The 18187-nt window shown below is 42.4% G+C and overlaps 1 protein-coding gene across 10 annotated transcripts in view; it reads right to left on the bottom strand.

The window, feature by feature from the left end:
• The window catches only part of ADD1 (adducin 1), an 89512-nt gene that overhangs the window by 49991 nt on the left and 21334 nt on the right, over window positions 1-18187 (bottom strand). Inside the window, exon 1 of one of the 10 annotated variants that reach the window (XM_012466840.2) lies at window positions 6816-7027. The exons of 8 other annotated variants lie outside the window; for them this stretch is intronic. The gene's annotated coding sequence lies outside the window, so the exon portion shown is untranslated. Of the gene's footprint in view, window positions 1-3180; window positions 3267-6815; window positions 7028-18187 lie in introns of those variants that run through there. One more of the 10 variants, XM_012466842.3, reaches the window with a different exon arrangement.

The raw sequence follows: 18187 nt of genomic DNA, 5'->3' as shown, positions 1-18187 counted from the left end.
TGGTGTTCTCTGTATTACCTGGAGTTGAATATTACCCTGCCTTGCCAGGTTGGGAAAGTTTTCCTGAATGATATCCTGAAGAGTATTTTCCAACTTCGATTCATTCTCTTCGTCACATTCAGGTACACCTATCAAACGTAGATTAGGTCTTTTCACATAGTCCCATATTTCCTGGAGACTTTGCTCGTTCCTTTTCATCCTTTTTTCTCCAATCTTGTCTTCTCGTTTCATTTCACTGAGCTGGTTCTTGACTTCTGATATTCTTTCTTCTACTTGATCAATTCGACTGTTTAAATTTGTGCATACTTCGCGAAGTTCTCGTGTTGTGTTTTTCAGCTCCATCAATTCACTTATATTCCTCTCTAAATTGTCCATTCTCGTTAACATTTCATCAAACCTTTTTTCAAGGTTCTTAGTCTCTTTGCATTGGGTTAGAACAAGTTCTTTTAATTCACAGAAGTTTCTTATCACCCACGTTTTGAAACCTGCTTCTGTTATTGGAACACACTCGTAATCTATTAAGCCTTGTTCCGTTGCTGATGAGGAATTGCGATCCCCTGTAGAGGAAGAGGCATTCTGATTTTGAGTATTCTCTGCCTTTTTACGCTGATTTCTTCCCTTCATTATATATTTATCCGTCTGTTGTCGTTGTAGTTACCAACTTTCTAACTAGGTCTCTGAGCAGACGTCCAACTTGTTGATTCCCAGCGCCGAAATCTGAGCAAACCACGTGCCGGCCAAAACAGCGGTGTTAAGATGGATGGTGCTTTTCTGCCCAGGAATCTCCGGACTCTGCACCAAAAACTGGTGTGCTAAGGCACCAGCAAAACCGCCGCGCCGGCCAGAAGAGTCGCCCTGGCGACACGTGGGGCTCCTCTGCTGGGAATCTCCTGGTCCATGAGCAACAAATATTCGTCTGAAAGTGTGGCGTCCTCTCGTTCTCTGCGCTTTCACTGGGAACTACGAGCCCGAGCTGCTAGTGATCAGCCATCTTCACTCTTTTGTTAAACTTGTACTTCCTTTTTGTCAATTAAGAAGTTATTATTTGCTGGACATGGTGGTGCATGTATGTAATCCTAGCACTTTGGCAGCCCAAGGCAAGTGGATGCCTGAGCTCAGGAGTTTGAGACCAGCCTGTGCAACGTGATGAAACCCCGTCTGCACTAAAAATACAAAAATCAGTTGGGTGTATGGGTGCATGGCTGTAATCCCAGCTACTCGGGAGGCTGATGCACAAGAATCACTTGAACCAGAGAGGCAAAGGTTGCAGTGAGTTGAGTCGTGCCACTGCATTCCAGCCTGGGCAACAGAGTGAGATTCCATCTCAAAACAAACAAAAAACATTATTATTTAATCAAAAATTATTATTATTGAATCAAAAAGTTAAAAAAAGAGAGAGAAAAACATGCAAAATAACTTATGGAACATTTTTTCAGAGTATCTTAAAATAAATTTAAACTAATTTAAAATAAAATAATTTTAAAAGTAGGAACAGGCCAGGTGTGGTGGCACATGCATGTAATCCTAGCACTTTGAAAGGCCGAGGCAGGAGGATCACTTGAGCCCAGGAGTTCAAAGTTGTCTAGCTTACATAGTAAAGATTGCATCTCAACAAAAAAGTCAAAAGAGCCAGGAGAGATGGTGTACACCTGTAGTCCCAGCTACTCAAGAGGCTGAGATGGGAGGATCACTTGAGCTGGGAGGTCAAAGATGCAGAGAGACATGATGGCACCACTACACTCCAGCCTGGGGGTCAGAGCAAGACCCTGTCTCAAATAAATAAATGTGACACAAACATTAAAATCTGCTCAATACAGTATCATGTAACTATGGGGATTCTTTAGCATAATATAGATAAAGAGTATGAAACATATTAAGTAGAAAACTATATATCTAATTCTATTATGTAATGCTATATTACAATTATACACTGGCAAGATGATATAATGGTAAATAAGCTGGAATAAATTTGAGTAAGTTGATTAAAGTATGGATGAACATTTCTCTATCTCAATATTCTTTAAGATTTCACCATCAACAATATGTTGATAGCTAAATTAATGAAATCTTTGGGAGCAATATTTTCAAATAAACACACACAACAGAAAAAAACAGTCTGGATGAACTGCGACAAACAAGCATGGCCTGCCCATGTGATATCTGCTTCCTCCACATCTCCCATTCCCTACCTGTCACTCAAATCCAGGTTATCATCACTCACCTCCTGGACACTCAACAGCCTCCTAATTCGTTTCTCTACTTCCAGTTTCTTAACAACTCCCACAGCAATCCATTCCCTAAAACTCAGCCATAGAGAGTTTTAAAATGTAAGTCAGGGCCAGGCACAATGGCTCACACCTTAATCCTAGCACTTTGGGAGGCTGAGGCGGGTGGATCACTAGGTCAGGAGTTCGAGACCTGTTTGGCCAACATGGTGAAACCCCGTCTTTACTAACAGTACAAAAAATCAGCCAGGTGTGGTGGTGTGCACCTGTAATCCCAGCTACTCCAGAGGCTGAGGCAGGAGAATCGCGTGAACCCAGGAGGCAGAGGTTGCAGTGAGCAGAGATTGCACTCCAGCCTGAGTGACAAAATAGTGCCATCTCAAAAAAAAAATAAATAAATGTAAGTCAGATCATGTCAAGCACTCTGCTTAAAATCTGAGAACTAATATGTGGACCTTCACATGATCCTGACTGAAACAAACTGTAAAATAAAAATCTAAAAATGACATTTGAGACAACAAAAAATTTGAACACTAGCTGGATTTTGATGGTATTAAGAAATTAGTTTTACATTTTAGGTGTAGCATTATTACAATTACATTAGATACAAAAATGTTTCTGGATAAAATGACATCTGAAATGTGCCTAAAACTTGTATGTGCCCAAAACATTGGCGGAGCCCCTTGTCCTGTGGCAGGGCCCAGGCTGAACACTGGGCTTGAGGGTAGAGATGACAGGGTCCCTCTCTAGCTGCTGGTACCCAATGGGCAAGTGACTGTTACTGTGCAGGGACGGTCTGCCTCCGTGGGGGTCTATCCCTAGGCTGTGAATTCCTAGGGGCCAGGACTACATCTATACCGGTACCTATAACAGAGAGGCCCTAGACCACTGGGTCTGTTGGATGGGAGGAAGGGGAAGGGGAAATGAGGTTATGCAAGTCTAGCCATGAACTGACCACTGACGCTGGATGAAGGTTAGAGCAGGAGGTTAGGTCATCACACCGTGCTATTTTCTGTGTTTGAAACACTTTGTGATCCTTCTTGTTCTCAGAAGAAAGTACCTCCAGACTTTACATGAGCTGGTCTCTGCCTGCCTTCAGATGAAGATATTTCAGCATGCTTTTTCAGGCTGATACTACGGAGATCAAGATGAACAGCTATCTTAACATTAACATCCCTTTTTAAAAAAATTATTTCCATTTTTATTTAATATATAAAAAGTCAAGATGCTAGGCCAGGTGCAGTGGCTCACACCTATAATCCCAACACTTTGGGAGGCTGAGGCGAGCAGATCACCTGAGGTCGGGAGTTCGAGACAAGCTGACCAACATAGAGAAACCCCGTCTCTACTAATAACGCAAAAATTAGCCGGACATGGTGACACATGCCTGTAATCCCAGCTATTTGGGAGTCTGGGGCACCAGAATTGCTTGAATCCAGGAGGCGGAAATTGCGGTGAGCCAAGATCGCTCCATTGTACTCCAGCCTGGGCAACAAGAGCAAAACTCCACCTCAAAAAAAAAAAAAAAAAAAAGTCAAGCGCTTACACCAATTATCTCAAATGAGATGGGGCCCAGGAGGGCAGATCACAAGGTCAGGAGATCAAGACTATCCTGGTTAACACAGTGAAACCCTATCTCTACTAAAAATACAAAAAATTAGCCGGGCATAGTGGCAGGCTCCTGTAGTCCCAGCTACTCGGGAGGCTGAGGCAGGAGAATCACTTGAACCTGGAAGGCAGAGGTTGCAGTGAGCTGAGACTGCACCACTGCACTCCAGCCTGGGCAACAGACGAGATTCCATCTCAAAAAGAAAAAGAAAAAGAAAAAAGTAAATGTCATCTGTTTACAAAAAACAGCATGCAGCACAGTTTCTATTTTGTCTGCAGTCAATTCACAAACTACTTATTTAGGTTTTTGTTTAGGAGGCACATAGAACTAAAAATTTTAGCTGCCCAGTTTTTATTCAGCTACCCTACAAAAACCACAAATGACAATCCTAACACTTTTCAATCTTTGGAGGCTGAGATCGTAGACATTATTTGTTATCTTTAGTAGATTCAACTATAGCCTGAAAATGTTAATTTTTTCTCTTAACAGAGATAAATCTCCTTAGGGCCTTTCCTCTAATTTTGCTAGACTGGGTTCCAGGAGACCAGTAAAGAACCCCTCATGTGACATTTAAAGTGTGGAAACTGTAAAAAAGTACCCCACTGCATTATACAAATTTTGGCTAGCTGGACAAAGGACAGCTGGGTTGCTAAATGGCACTGAAGAAAATCCTGACCGGATAGCACTATTTAGTCCAAAAAACATCCCATTTCTAATGTCTCAGAAGACATCAATCTGCCTAGCATATTATTTACTGACCCAGAAATAACAGAGTATGCTGGAATATTCTTTCTTAGCAGAAGTACTGCAGGCCCAGGATGATCCATCTTTATTAATGTGTAACTAAACCTCAGGTCAGAAATCAGACAAATTTTTGCTTCTCTAAAATATATAATGAGGTCATTCTGAAACTTTTGGACAGACTCAATTATTTCTTGGCATCTCCCTTCTGGCACAGACACCTCTGCTAATGGGTAACTATTCCTAGCATTCACATGATTTACTTTTGAAACCCTAAAGCTGGAACACGAAAACCTAAGACTGAAACAAGGAAGAAGGGACCCATTAAAGAAAGCCTCTTTATAAATGCTTGCTAGAGGACCCAAAGGATCTTGTCAGATTTCTAACACTCTTAAAACATTCCTCAGAAAGCACAATGATTGCCAGCTAATAATGAATTACTGCTCCATAGAAAAAGAGTCAGGAGATAATGAAAGTGGTACCCCCTGGTAGTGTCCCTGGCCACCTGGCACCCAACTCCAGAGAGCTTTTGGAATTGTCAATAGGAAACCAAAAAGAGAGGTGCCCCTGCAATATCTTCCCTTATTTCTACTAACTCCTGATGCATAATAAATTTGCACTGGAGACACTTTCCACATTACACACAAGGCGCCAGAGATTAAAAAATACAAAGAGTAGGGGTTGACAGACAAAATGCTCTCAGTGCATGACAGAACTCTACTTACAGTGTATCAGCAGGGGGAAAGTGTCCATGCATGGGAGGTAAAAAGAACAGAGAGAGGATGTTATGACTTGAATTGTGTCCACTCCCCAAAATTCACATGTTGAAGCCTAACCCCCAGTTCCTCAGAATATGCCCTTTTTTGGAAATACAGTCACTATAAATGTAATTAATTAAGATGGGGTCCACAAGGTGGACTAATCCAAAATGACTAATGTCCTTATAAAACGGAAAATGTGGACAAAGAGACACACACAGGGATAACTAAGTATAGATGAAGACAGAGGTTGAGGCTGTGCTTCCTCAAGCCAAGGAACGCCAAGGACTACCAACTACCACAAGGAGCTAGAGGATGGGGCCCATTCTCCCTCATAGCCTCAGGAGGAACCAGCCCTGCCCACACCCTGATCTTAGATTTCTGGCCTCCAGAACTGTGAGATGACACATTTCTGTTGTTTAAGCCCCTGGTTTGGTCTGTGGCAGTTTGTTACAGCGGCCCTGGGAAACTCATACAAAGCTTCACAGAGATGATTTCAGAGGTAAAACGTGTCTGCTAGGTGGCTTGGGGAAGGAAGCAGTCACCTGGTGAAAATATCTACTGAAGTTTAAGGAATAGCACAGAAGAGACAGCAAAGTGAGTGCAGTCAAACTTCCTCTGATTTTACACCCAGCAGGTGTTCCACAAATCTTTAATGACCTAATTTAACTATTCTCTCTATTCTAAACCTTTCAGGCCCCACTCACTCTCAATATCAAACTCAAATGCTTCCTGCTCTGTGAAGGTTCCCCACACCCCAAGCCTAGCAACTGGCCTCCTGTAAGAGACACCATTCCTACCTCTCCCATGGCCACTTTCAAACTAAATTGAAAGGACCAAATTATAGGCGTTTAAATTATCTGGATCCATGCTTGCTCCATCACTGGTCTGTGGGCCTCTGAAATACAGGGGCAATACATTTCTAACTCACTTTTGTAGAAGTGCCCTGGGAGAGTGTTTCATACATAGCAGGAGCTCAACTGAGACTCTGGTATCTACTACAAGGGACATCTAACTTCCCTGGGACAAAGGGCCCCAAGAGGTCTGCATCCAAAATAAAACTGCGTCAAGAAATACGCAGTGAAACAGAAGGTGGAGACTTCGCTGGAAAGAGTAACAAGATGGTAAACAGACTTGGGGGCTCCAACACTGATGACTAAATTCAGGCAAAGGCCTGGAAGCGGCACAGCAGTCAGCACACACCCTGGCCAGCACCTTCAGCAGAAGAGACATGGATGCCCCGGCCAGAAATTCACTACAAACACTTGGAAACCTGCAATACTGGAAGGCGGCAGCATGAGCCGATGAAAAGGAAACCCCTGTTATCTACTGGCAGAAGGGAGCCCAACATCTGGCACTATCTCCCAAATAAAACAGCACGACCACAGTAAGTTAAACCATAACGTAATACGTAAGTAACTCAGTGCTTACATTACTAGCCTAATGATGTAGTTCTCCACTATCCTAAGAGAGGACACCCACCTTATGTTGAAGGTTCTTCTTCACAGCTTCAGGCTGACTGAAAGTGCCTTGACCTCAGAGCTCAGGGCAATCAAAAAGCCTTTAATTACTCTGATCGGATCATTTCTATTCCTGTGTCTCCGGATGTTCTCTTGAAGAAGCAGTTGCTCAAAAGACCCCATTGAAATAATCACTGCTAAAGTTATCACTGCTTACTATGTGTGTACTAACTCATTTTTTCTGCAGGTAAGACACAACACAGTTAAGCAGCCAGTAATGGGGTTGCTCGAATCTGAACTCAGGCTGCCTGGCTCCAGAGCGCCTCCTTTTCCCCCTCCACTCCACATTGCCTCTGACAATCAGGATGTCTCGGAACAGCTCCAATTAGAAACAAAAGCAAAAAGTAGAAGTGAACCACAGCAATGTGTCCCAGCCTACCCAAGTGGGTCCTCTTGCTTCCTCCCTCTTTTATGACGAATGGTTAGTTAACGGCTTCCCAGCCTAAATCTACATTTTATTAAGTCTTTTATACGATCAAATAGCTGCTGTTGTTTTTCTTTTAACTACAGCATTAATTAATCCTGGGGCATATTATGAGAGATATTCCAATTACTTGCTTAGGGTTGAGTAGGCAGTAAGTGGAGAACCAAGAAATTGAAATTTAAAATTAAAACTATGGTTAGGAGACTGTGCTCTTAATTGCTTCTCATTAAACTGTGTTCTTGCTGACGACAGGACTCTCCAGTCCAAGAGTCAGTACTGAGCCAAAAATCAGAGGTTGGTTCCACTCACACTCTTGTAATACTTCAACATGTACGAAGTTACCTCACCTGTAAAGTAAAAACAGCTCCCCATCTCAAACTCCAGACCTAATTTTTCCCAAACCCAGTTGAGGAAAATGCAGCTAGAAAATGCAAGGGATCCAGAAAAGTGATCATGAGTTTTGTAAGACACTATAAAGACCACTGCAGACAACAATGTACTCACATATACTAGCTAATTCCAACCACCCTGCAAGATTCCTCCATGTGCAGATGAAAGACAGGCTCCAGATTTTTGTGCTTTTTAAAAATTTCTTTTTTTTCAGACAGAGTATTGCTCTGTCATCCAGGCTGGAGTGCAGGGACGTGATCTTGGCTCACTGCAACCTCCACCTCCTAAGCTCAAGTGATCCTCCCATCTCAGCCTCCCAAGTAGCTGGGACTATAGGGGCATGCCACCATGCACAGATAATTATTGTATTTTTTGTAGAGATGGGGTTTTGCCAATTTGTCCAGGCTGATCTTGATCTCCTGGGTTCAAGCAATCTACCCACCTCAGCTTCCCAAAGTATTGGGATTACAGGTGTGCTGGCTCAGAGTTTTAAGTACCAGAGGTCTCACAATAAATAAATGGCCATCTCAGAACCTAAATCCAAGACTACTCACTCTCAATGCCAGGCTCATCTACTGTATTATAGCACGAGAAATCAAAATGTTAACATGAGCTAGCAGGCATACTGGGTCTCTTCTGTCTAGTTCAGTACCATCTCCCCACTATTTAGCACAGAACAGGCCTCAATAAATATTTGGTAAATGAATGAATGATAAAGGAACACAAAATCATTCAGCATTACTAACTCTAACAAAATTTGCTTTCATCCGCAACCCCCAAGAAAAAAACTATTTAAAATAACTTCCAGGCTGGACACAGAGGCTCTCACGCCTGTAACCCCAGCACTCTGGGAGGCTGAGGCGGGCAGATCACCTGAGGTCAAGAGTTTGAGACCAGCCTGGCCAACTTGGTGAAATCCCTTCTGTACTAAAAACACAAAAACAATTAGCTGGGTGTGGTTGTGGGTGCCTGTAGTCCCCGCTATTTGGGAGGCTGAGACAGGAGAATCGCTTGAACCTGGGAGGTGGAGGTTGCAGTGAGCCGAGATTGTGCCATGGCACTCCAGCCTGGAGGTCAGAGGAAGACTCTGTCTCAAAAAATAAAATAACATCCAGAATCTTCAGATGGCCCATGAACAAGTAACAATCGGTATACTCTTAAACAAGTTCTCTCGAGAAGAAATTCCACAAAGCAGACTGCAGTTAAAATTTCAGGAGAGAAGTCTGGGAGGAAGAAGTTTATACGTATGCTATCTCACAAATTGAGGAAATAACTAACACAACCCAAGAGACTCTGCTGTAGTTACTACACTAATTCACGTATTCGAGTCACATGTCCTAAACAACTATATGTGGGGAAAAGCAGAACTCGACTTCTCTTCTGGCAATGTCAGCTGCTTTCTCTATTTCTGCCCTTCAGTTACTACTAGAGTATTTTTATTTTTTAACTATAGTTTTGTTGAAGTCAAGAGATCTTTCAAAATCTTTTTACTGAAACAAAAAATTTTTTTTTTAATTTCACTCTGTAAAAGTGGTTTGCTAAGTAATTGTTTGAGTTGGATTTTACTTTTCTGGAGAGCAGGGGAAGGTGGGGAAGTCTGGCAGGACTGTAAATAAGGGAGATTAAAATACTGACCACAAAAAACAAACAGGCAGTTATGACAGAATTTAATGATCAACAACTGAAAGTTCCCAGTAGTTAGTTTATCTGGAAGAAGGAAGACAAATGATAAAAGGAAGCTTTGAAAATTATAGCAAGGGGTCATAAACTGAGAACACCACAATGGGTAAGTGTACTAAGAAAAACATTTATTCTGTACACACAAAGGCTGAAACATGATATACTTCATTAGCTCTGAAACTTCTGAAGATGGTGCCAGGTTTTCCTTTATAGAGCTAGGCAGCAAGCATTTAAAATCACAAAAATAAGCCTAAGAAGACTTGCCAAAGGTATACTCATTGAAAATGAATTATGTCAGCTGATGGAGATTTGAAAGTCTTTATGCTATCAAGTAATTACGAGTACACAAAATTGTAGATGATCTAGTCCGCACAAAAGCAAGACTATACTGTCACGCAAAAAAAAAAGACAGAAAGAACAGTGTATGTATGGTATCCTTTTTTGGGGGGCAGAGGAGAATAAGAAGAATACTCATATTTACTTGTATTTGCATAAAGAAATGCAGGAAGAATATACAAGAAATTTACAACAGTGATTTACTTGTAAGGAGGAAGAGAGAGCTGGGTGGATGGGGACAGAGATGACCAGCAGATTCTTCATTGTTCATAGATAAACACACACATATTTTTAAACATTAATTTCTAAAAGGTAAATTTACAAAATAAAAAATTTAAAAAATAAAACAAGTGAGGCACAATGGGGCCCAGGAGTTCAAGTCCAGCCAGGCAACAAAGCAAGACCCCATCTCTTAAAAAAACAAAAACTCAAACCATTAAGAACGTAAATAAAATAATAAGCATCACTGAGAGCAATAAGCCCCCCTTCCCTGCTGACATCAGCTCCACTCCCACCTCTTGGAGAGGAGGCTCCAGAGGGAGGCAGGGACCCTGACCAGAAAGCGGAAGGAAGTGTAGACAAGCACCTAAGAATGCTTCTGAGTATAGGGCCACCTAGCAGAAGGGCACACAGAGCAGGACTCCAAGAATCTCCTGAGCTTGGCGTCTCAGATACATTCTAATAAATAGATAAGTATCATTGGGGGTATAAAATGGACAGAGGACACTGCTGGAACATGGTATTTTCAGCAGCATAATGATACCAAACATTTGTTTAAAGCTTTATATTTTATAATATAAAGTCTGTTATTTAAGTGTTTTAGTAGGATAGCCTTATCCTGATCTCACAGGTGATAACATGTAGGTCCTTGAAGACTTGTGTCTTACTCTAAGGTAGAGATAGTAAGTTAACCAAACTCTCTAGGTGGTAATGTATAGGGGTTACATGTGCCCCACATAGTCTCCACTCCAAAATGATTCTGTTCATATCTGAATCATTTATGACTATTTATTTAAATCAGTATTAGCTGATAAAACTGATTATTTCTTTTTCTGCAATTACAAAGGCAGTAGGGAAAAAAATAAAATAAAACAATATTTATTTCAATCCGTATTGGCTCCACTTCACAGGCACTACTTCCATCTTGATGAAAGCACTGGAGTTCCTGCTCCCTAAGCACAAACGTATGGTTCCATCTACAAGGAATCAAACACATATGATTTCCTTCGGTGTTGTGGAACAAGAGGCAAGGTTTACAGCTAAAGACTGGGTACTTATTACAAGTGGCCTTGAAGTATGTAGCTATCAGGTGAACACAGACCATCCTCCTGACCAGGTCCACACGTCTGAAGTCTAACAGCATCTCACTATGACTGTGTCTGGTACACAGTAGGTGCTCAATAAAAATATGTGGAATGAAGACTAAACTGAAGAGTTAGTAGACAATGGACCAGGCATCAGGACTTTATATAGCTTTCTTTTTTCTTTTTGAGAAGGAGTCTCATTTTGTCATACAGGCTGGAGTGCAGTGGGCGTGATCTCTGCTCACTGCAACCTCCACCTCCTGGGTTCAAGCAATCTCTTCCCTCAGTTTCCTGAGTAGCTGGGATTACAGGTACCTGCCACCACGCCCAACTAATTTTTGCATTTTTAGTAGGGACGGGGTTTCACCACATTGGCCGGGCTGTTCTCAAATTCCTGACTTTGGGTGATCCACCTGCCTCGGCTTCCCAAAGTGTTTGGGATTACAAGCGTGAGCCACTGTGCCCGGCCAGGACCTTATATAGTTTTATGTCTCGATGTTGTAAAGATCTCAGGAACAGGCTGGGCACAGTGGCTCATGCCTATAATCCCAGCACTTTGGGAGGCCAAGGCAGGCAGATAATCTGAGGTCCGGAGTTTGAGACCAACCTGGCCAACATGGTGAAACCCCATCTCTACTAAAAATACAAAAATTAGCCAGGCATGGTGATGTGCGCCTGTAATCCCAGCTATTTGGAAGGCTAAGGCAGGAGAACTGCTTGAACCCGGGAGGCAGAGGTTGCAGTGAGCCCAGATCATACCACTGCACTCCAGCCAGGGCGACCAAGGGAGACTCTGTCTCAAAAAAACAAAACAAAAAAAATCTCAGTAATAGACTGCTATGGTTTAAATGTGTCCTTCAAAAAGCAAGCATTGGAAACTTCACCCCAATGCAACAGTGAAGAGAGGTGGGGCCTAATGAGAGGCAATTAGGCCATGAGGCTGCCCTCAAGAATGGATTAATGCCACTATGGGGGAGTGTGCTCATTATAAAAGGGTAAGCTCGGTGTCCTGCCCCTCCCGTCTGTCTCTCTCTGCCCTTCTCACCTTCCACCATGGGATGATGCAGCAAGAAGGCCATCAGGAGATGCCAAGGCCTTGCTCTTGAACTTCCTAGCCTCCAGAACCATGAGCCAATAAACTTCTGTTCATTATAAATTATGCAGTCTCAGGTATTCTGTTAGAACAGCACAAAATAGACTAACATACAGATTGACTCTTTCATTTTAAAAGTGTGAAAACTGAGGCTCAGAGATGGGAAAATTGCCATGAACACAGGGAGACAACAGCAGCACAGTGTGTGGTTGTAGGCTCAAAGTGTGTGCTTAGAGTCAGACCAACACCAAGTCTTCAGTCCATCGCACTACTTGGGAGTTGTGTGATCCTGGACAAACTGCTTATCTTTTCTCTGGTACTCAGTTTCACCGTCTATACAATAGGGTGTAGTAGCCAGGCAAGTGGCTCATGCCTGTACTCCCAGCTACTTGGGAGGCTGAGGCAGGAGGATCGCTTCAGCTCAGGAGTTTGCGACCAGCCTGGGCAACACAGTGAGAGACCCTATCTCTTAGAAAACAAAAAACGAACAAACAAACAAACAAAAAAACAAAGTGTAATAATGACAACCATGAGTGATATTGTAAAATCAAAAATGCTGTCTGGAAAGCATTTACAGCGTTTGGCAGACAGCAGACACTCACTGTAGGGTGGCTAACATTAATGGACAAACCTAAGAACCAGGTATCCTGGCTTCCAAGCCTATGAAGTTTCCACAGCACCAAACTGCTTCTTGCAATGATGTTTACTGTCAGTGACAACTGAAAATTTCTGATCCTTGTCATAACAACACTTGGTTTCCAAAATATATTAAATACTGTTTCTCATATATAATTTGCTTCTATTTATTACTAACACTTTCTTATATTAACATTCAAATAATTTCTGAAGTCTTTAAAATTTCCAAGTAAGGCCTGGTACAGTGGCTCACAACTGTAATCCCAGCACTTTGGGAGGCAGAGGTGGGCAGATCACTTCAGCCCAGGGTTTGAGACTAGCATGGGCAATATGGCAGAACCCTACCTCTATACAAAAATTTGCTCTGTGTGGTGGCATGGGCCTGTAGTCCCAGATACTCAGGAGGCTGAGGTGAGAGGATCACTTGAGCCTAGCAGAGGCTGTAGTGAACTGTGATCATACCACTGCACTCTAGCCTGGGTGACAGAGTGAGACTGTCTCAAAAAAAAATTAAAATAATAACATGAAAATTCCAAGTAATACTTGAAAGGGAAAATCATGAAAGTCTGAATAGCCACAAATGGAAAAAAATGGTCAAACACAAATTTAGACAGGAAAATTATGATTCAAATTGTATGCATGCCTATTAGTTCTTATATATATGGCACCAAAATGGAGCCATTTCAATAGGCATGATGGTACTGAGACAGAAGGGAAAAGCCACATTCTAGAAGTCTCTATAGTTGGGTCATGAAAGAAGTGGCAGATCCCATGCAACTTTTCAAATGCAACTGGAGCAGAGTCAAAGGATAATGATCATTTTCATGGAGTCAGCACTCACTCAGTCACCAAATATCTATCAAGCAGCAACTGTGAGGCTGCTATAGACCCGCCATTGCTCAGCAATCCAGATTCTTGGGGGACACTGATGAACAAAACAAAGATTTCTTACATTCCTGCAGAGAGGCCAGGCAGTAAACATGATAAATAAGTAAATCACATAGTCTGTTAGAAGGCGACAGGTGCTATGGGTAGGGAACTGCGAGTCCAGGGAGGTGGAGAGGTGAGTCACATCATTAAGTAGGAAGAGCAGAGGAAGGTTCCCAGAGAAGGTGACAGCTGAGGAAGGACTCACGGACACACAGGTGGTGAGAGCACAGGGCCAGGCGGCCATATATCCAGAAAGGCATTCCAGGCAGAGAGAAAGCTAGAGCCAAAGCCCCAGGTAAGAACTGGCTTTTCTTGGGAATGGGAGAGGGGAATAAAGCGGTCTATCATCTCCTTTCTTTAAGCATTGACATAGTTCATTTCCATTTTGGTAAATAAGCAAAGATAAAATGAGGCTAAGAAAAGAGTTGAGCACCCTGTTTAATTTCATATAGAAAACCAATGTCAGGAGTAGGATTCGAATCCACAGCTCCCAAAACCCTGGTCTGAACCTCTGAGACCCACTCCTCAGTGAAGCTGGTTTCACTGTGGTCCTTCTGACCACATTCACTTTACCAGCTCTCAGCAACATGTGGCACAGCTGCTCCCACCTTCAGGAATCACTGTCCTCTTCTGGTTTTCAGACATCAGTTTCTGGTTTTCCTTCTACCTCTCTAGCTACTGCTGTGAGTCTCCCTTGCTGTTCTACCTCATCTATCCAACTTCCACCTGCTGAGGTGCCTAGTACTCTGAGCTGCTTCTCTTCCCTAGCTATACCATTGCCTTAAGCCAGGGGTGTCCAATCTTTTGGCTTCCCTGGGCCCCACTGGAAGAAGAACTGTCTTGGGCCATACATAAAATACACTAACGACAGCTGATGAACTTAAATCTCATAATGTTTTAAGAAAGTTTATGAATTTGTGTTAGGCCGCATTCAAAGCTGTCCTGGGTCACATGTGAGCCACAGGTTGGACAAGCTTGCCTTAAAGGATCACATGATCCAGGAAAATCCTTGGCTATAAAGACCACCTCCACCAGTGGTTCTCAGCCCTCATCATACATTAGTCACCTAGATAGCTTTAAAACAAACCATGGCGGCCAGGCGCAGTGGCTCACGCCTGTAATCCCAGCACTTTGGGAGGCTGAAGTGGGTGGATCGCCTGAGGTCAGAAGTTCAAGACCAGCCTGGCCAACATGGTAAAACCCCACCTCTAATAAAAGTAAAAAATTAGCCGGGTGTGGTGGCACGTGCCTGTAATCCCAGCTACTTGGGAGGCTGAGGCAGGAGAATCACTTGAACCCGGGAGACGGAGGCTGCAGTGAGCCAAGATCACACCACTGCATTCCAACCTGGGCGACAGAGTGAGACTCCGTCTCACAAACAAAACAAAACAAAACAAAAAACAAACCATGGCTAGACCCAAACCCACACCCACAGAATCTGAATCTCTAGGAATGGAGTCTTGGCATCAGCATTTTTTTTTTTTTTTTGAGATGGAGTCTCACTCTGTCGCCCAGGCTGGAGTACAGTGGCACAATCTTGGCTCACTGCAACCTCTGCCTCCTGGGTTCAAGAGATTCTCCTGCCTCAGTCTCCCCAGTAGCTGGGACTAAAGGTGCGCACCACCATGCCCAGCTAATTTTTGTATTTTTAGTAGAGATGGGGTTTCACCATGTTGGCCAGGATGGTCTCAATCTCTTTACCTCATGATCCACCCGCCTCAGCCTCCCAAAGTGCTGGGACTACAGGCATGAGCCACCATGCCTGGTCAACATCAGCATTTTTTTTTTGAGACGAAGTCTCATTCTGCTGCCCAGGCTGGAGTACAATGGCACGATCTTGGCTCACTGCAACCTCCACTTCCCAGGTTCAAGTGATTCTCCTGCCTCAGCCTCCAGAGTAGCTGGGATTACAGGCATGTGCCACCACACTAGGCTAATTTTTTATATTTTTAGTAGAGACAGGGTTTCACCATGTTGGTCAGGCTGGTCTTGAACTCCTGATCTCGTGATCTGCCCACCTTGGCCTCCCAAAGTGCTGGACAGGCGTGAGCCACCATGCCAGGTCGGCATTAGCATTTTTAAAAGTGATTCAAATATGCACTCAAGAGTTGAGAACCACTGATTTATATATACTAATGGACCCCAAATTTTTATCTCTAGCCCTAAACTCTTCCCTGAGTCCAAATTTGCACATCCAAATGCCAACAAAACATCTATCTGAATATTTAAAGTCCACTCAAACCTAACTTATTCAAAAAAAGACTCTTAATCTCCAGTCTTGTCTCTCTGCTTCTAAACTCATAAACTCATAATAATGCATTCTCCATAAAGGTATTAATATATTCAAATGTCACACCCTGCTTAATTTGGGAGTGGCAGCTCATGCCTGTAATCCCAGCATTTTGGGAAGCCAAGGACCACCTGGGACCAAGAGTTCAACGGCTTCCCACAGTCCTTAGAATAAAATCTGTACTCTTGACCCCAGCATGCAGAGACCTTCCCAGCTGGGCCCCCAGCCCCCACGCCCCCTTGCTCACTGTGTCCCAGACACACTAGCCTCCCTTCTGTCCTCAAACGGCCCAGCCCCTTCCTGCCTTAGAGTCTTTGTGCTTGCTGTCCTCTCTGCCTAGAACAAAGAATTTATTCCAGCTACTTTGAATGCTTCAGTCCTTATCAGTTAGGTTGCAGGTCAAATTTCAACTCTAAATTTTGAAGTGTGCTTCCCTGCCCACCCTATTTAGAATAGTCCCCACTCCCAACGCTCTCAAATCACCCTGGACTTCTTGTGTTTTCTTTCCCTTCACAGCACTTATCATCACTATCAGGGCACAGACTCTGGAGCTAGACTGAGTTCAAACTCCAGCTCAGACACTTACTGACTCTGGAACCTTGGCAAGATTTCTTAACTTCTCTGGTGGAAGTTTCCACATTTGAAATATGAGTTTAACAACAGGTTAATGCACGTAAAATGCTTAGAATAAGTGCCTGACACACAGGAAGTACTTAAGTGTTAACTATTAGTATTACTGTCAGAAACAAACTATCTCCCCTAGTATAATAAAACTCCCAAGAGGACAAGAAACTTATCTGTCTCATTCACTACTATATTCACAGAGCTGTCACATAATATCTCTCAATTAATACATATTAAAGAACAAATACACTTCCAGATCTAACATTTTGGACTAACAATGCTAATGTAGGTTTGGTTTCCAGAGGCATATGACTAAGAACAACCTTCGCTTTGCTTCATTCGATCACAACTGACGTCCCACTGAAGAGACCCTGGGGATACAGATGCAAACTAAAACACTCCAAACTTCACTCACAAGTTCACCACTCACAAGGAAATTCCAGACTGCAAATAAACAATCTGCATATCAAATTGGGTTTCATGTCTCTCAATTAAGAAGGTCTTATGTTTCCAAGAATTACGTCAATTCCCAAAGTTGGTAAAGCAAACGTAGCTACTCTGTCTGCCTCTAGATGGCTAGATTTGGAGACTAAAGCTCACATAACTCCCAGATGTAGGATAGTAAAAAAAGAAAGAAAAAGACTTCTAGACCTCAGGGAAGTTATGACAAAGTGAGCATGGTACTACAGTGAAACCCATAAAGACTGCAGGAAGACCCAGCTAAGTCAGGAAGCACAGATTGACCAGACATATCAGTATAGAAAACTCTACATAAGATTTTATAAGTAAGGAAAAAAGCAACACTCTATAATCAAATTAAACACGTAAGGAGGGATTAACAGTACTAACCTGAGACTGTTTCTCCCGAAAAAAATATGAAGCAATATCAGGGGAATCATTTAATAATAAAACAGTAAGATGGAAAAGTATGTCATCATAAAATGATCTTGTAAATAAAACAGCTGCCGAATGAAATGGCAGCAAACAATGTGTCTAAAATGGTAACTGCTTGAAGGATAAGCCTGACACTGGAAAGGAAAACTTGCAATAAGGAAAACCTCCAAAATGGGTGAGGATTAAATCGAGTTTCACTTCTTTTTTGGCTTACATACTCTGAAAAGGAAGCAGAGGCTATCACTAAAATTCATCTGTTTTGGTAGATGGGAAATATCTGCTTTGCTTTTGTTTTTTGAGAGAAAGCCTCACTGTTGCCGAGGCTGGAGTGTAGAAACGTCTACTTTATTTGGCATTTCTCTCAGTATGTGAGCCTGAATTTTTATATGCTCATTTACATTGAAAATTTCCCATAAGGTCTATTATTTCCTTTGTTCATATATCTGTTGAGATCTTGATGTATTTATTTCTACACATCTGTCAACAGATGGTACAGATATTGACCGTTTTATCATATTTGACATTCTCAGACTATTACCTTCTATAACTTTACTTTTCAATGAGAAAATATTTTAACATTTTGCATATTTAGGTCAACAAACCCTTTCCTTTGTGATTTCCTCTGGTTTTAAAAAGAAAGTTATCGTTCCTTCCCAGGAACACATCTAATAAAACGTTCCAAGAAAATGTTAAGGCATTATCTCTGATAAACATTTTATTTTGCTTTTGCTCC

This window comes from Aotus nancymaae, unplaced genomic scaffold, assembly GCF_030222135.1.
Source record: "Aotus nancymaae isolate 86718 unplaced genomic scaffold, 86718_ANA_hifiasm-v0.15.2.pri h1tg000006l, whole genome shotgun sequence".
Classification (NCBI taxonomy): domain Eukaryota; kingdom Metazoa; phylum Chordata; class Mammalia; order Primates; family Aotidae; genus Aotus; species Aotus nancymaae.
The sequence above is the reverse complement of the archived record's forward strand: the minus strand, read 5'-3'. Positions and strand labels throughout refer to the sequence as shown.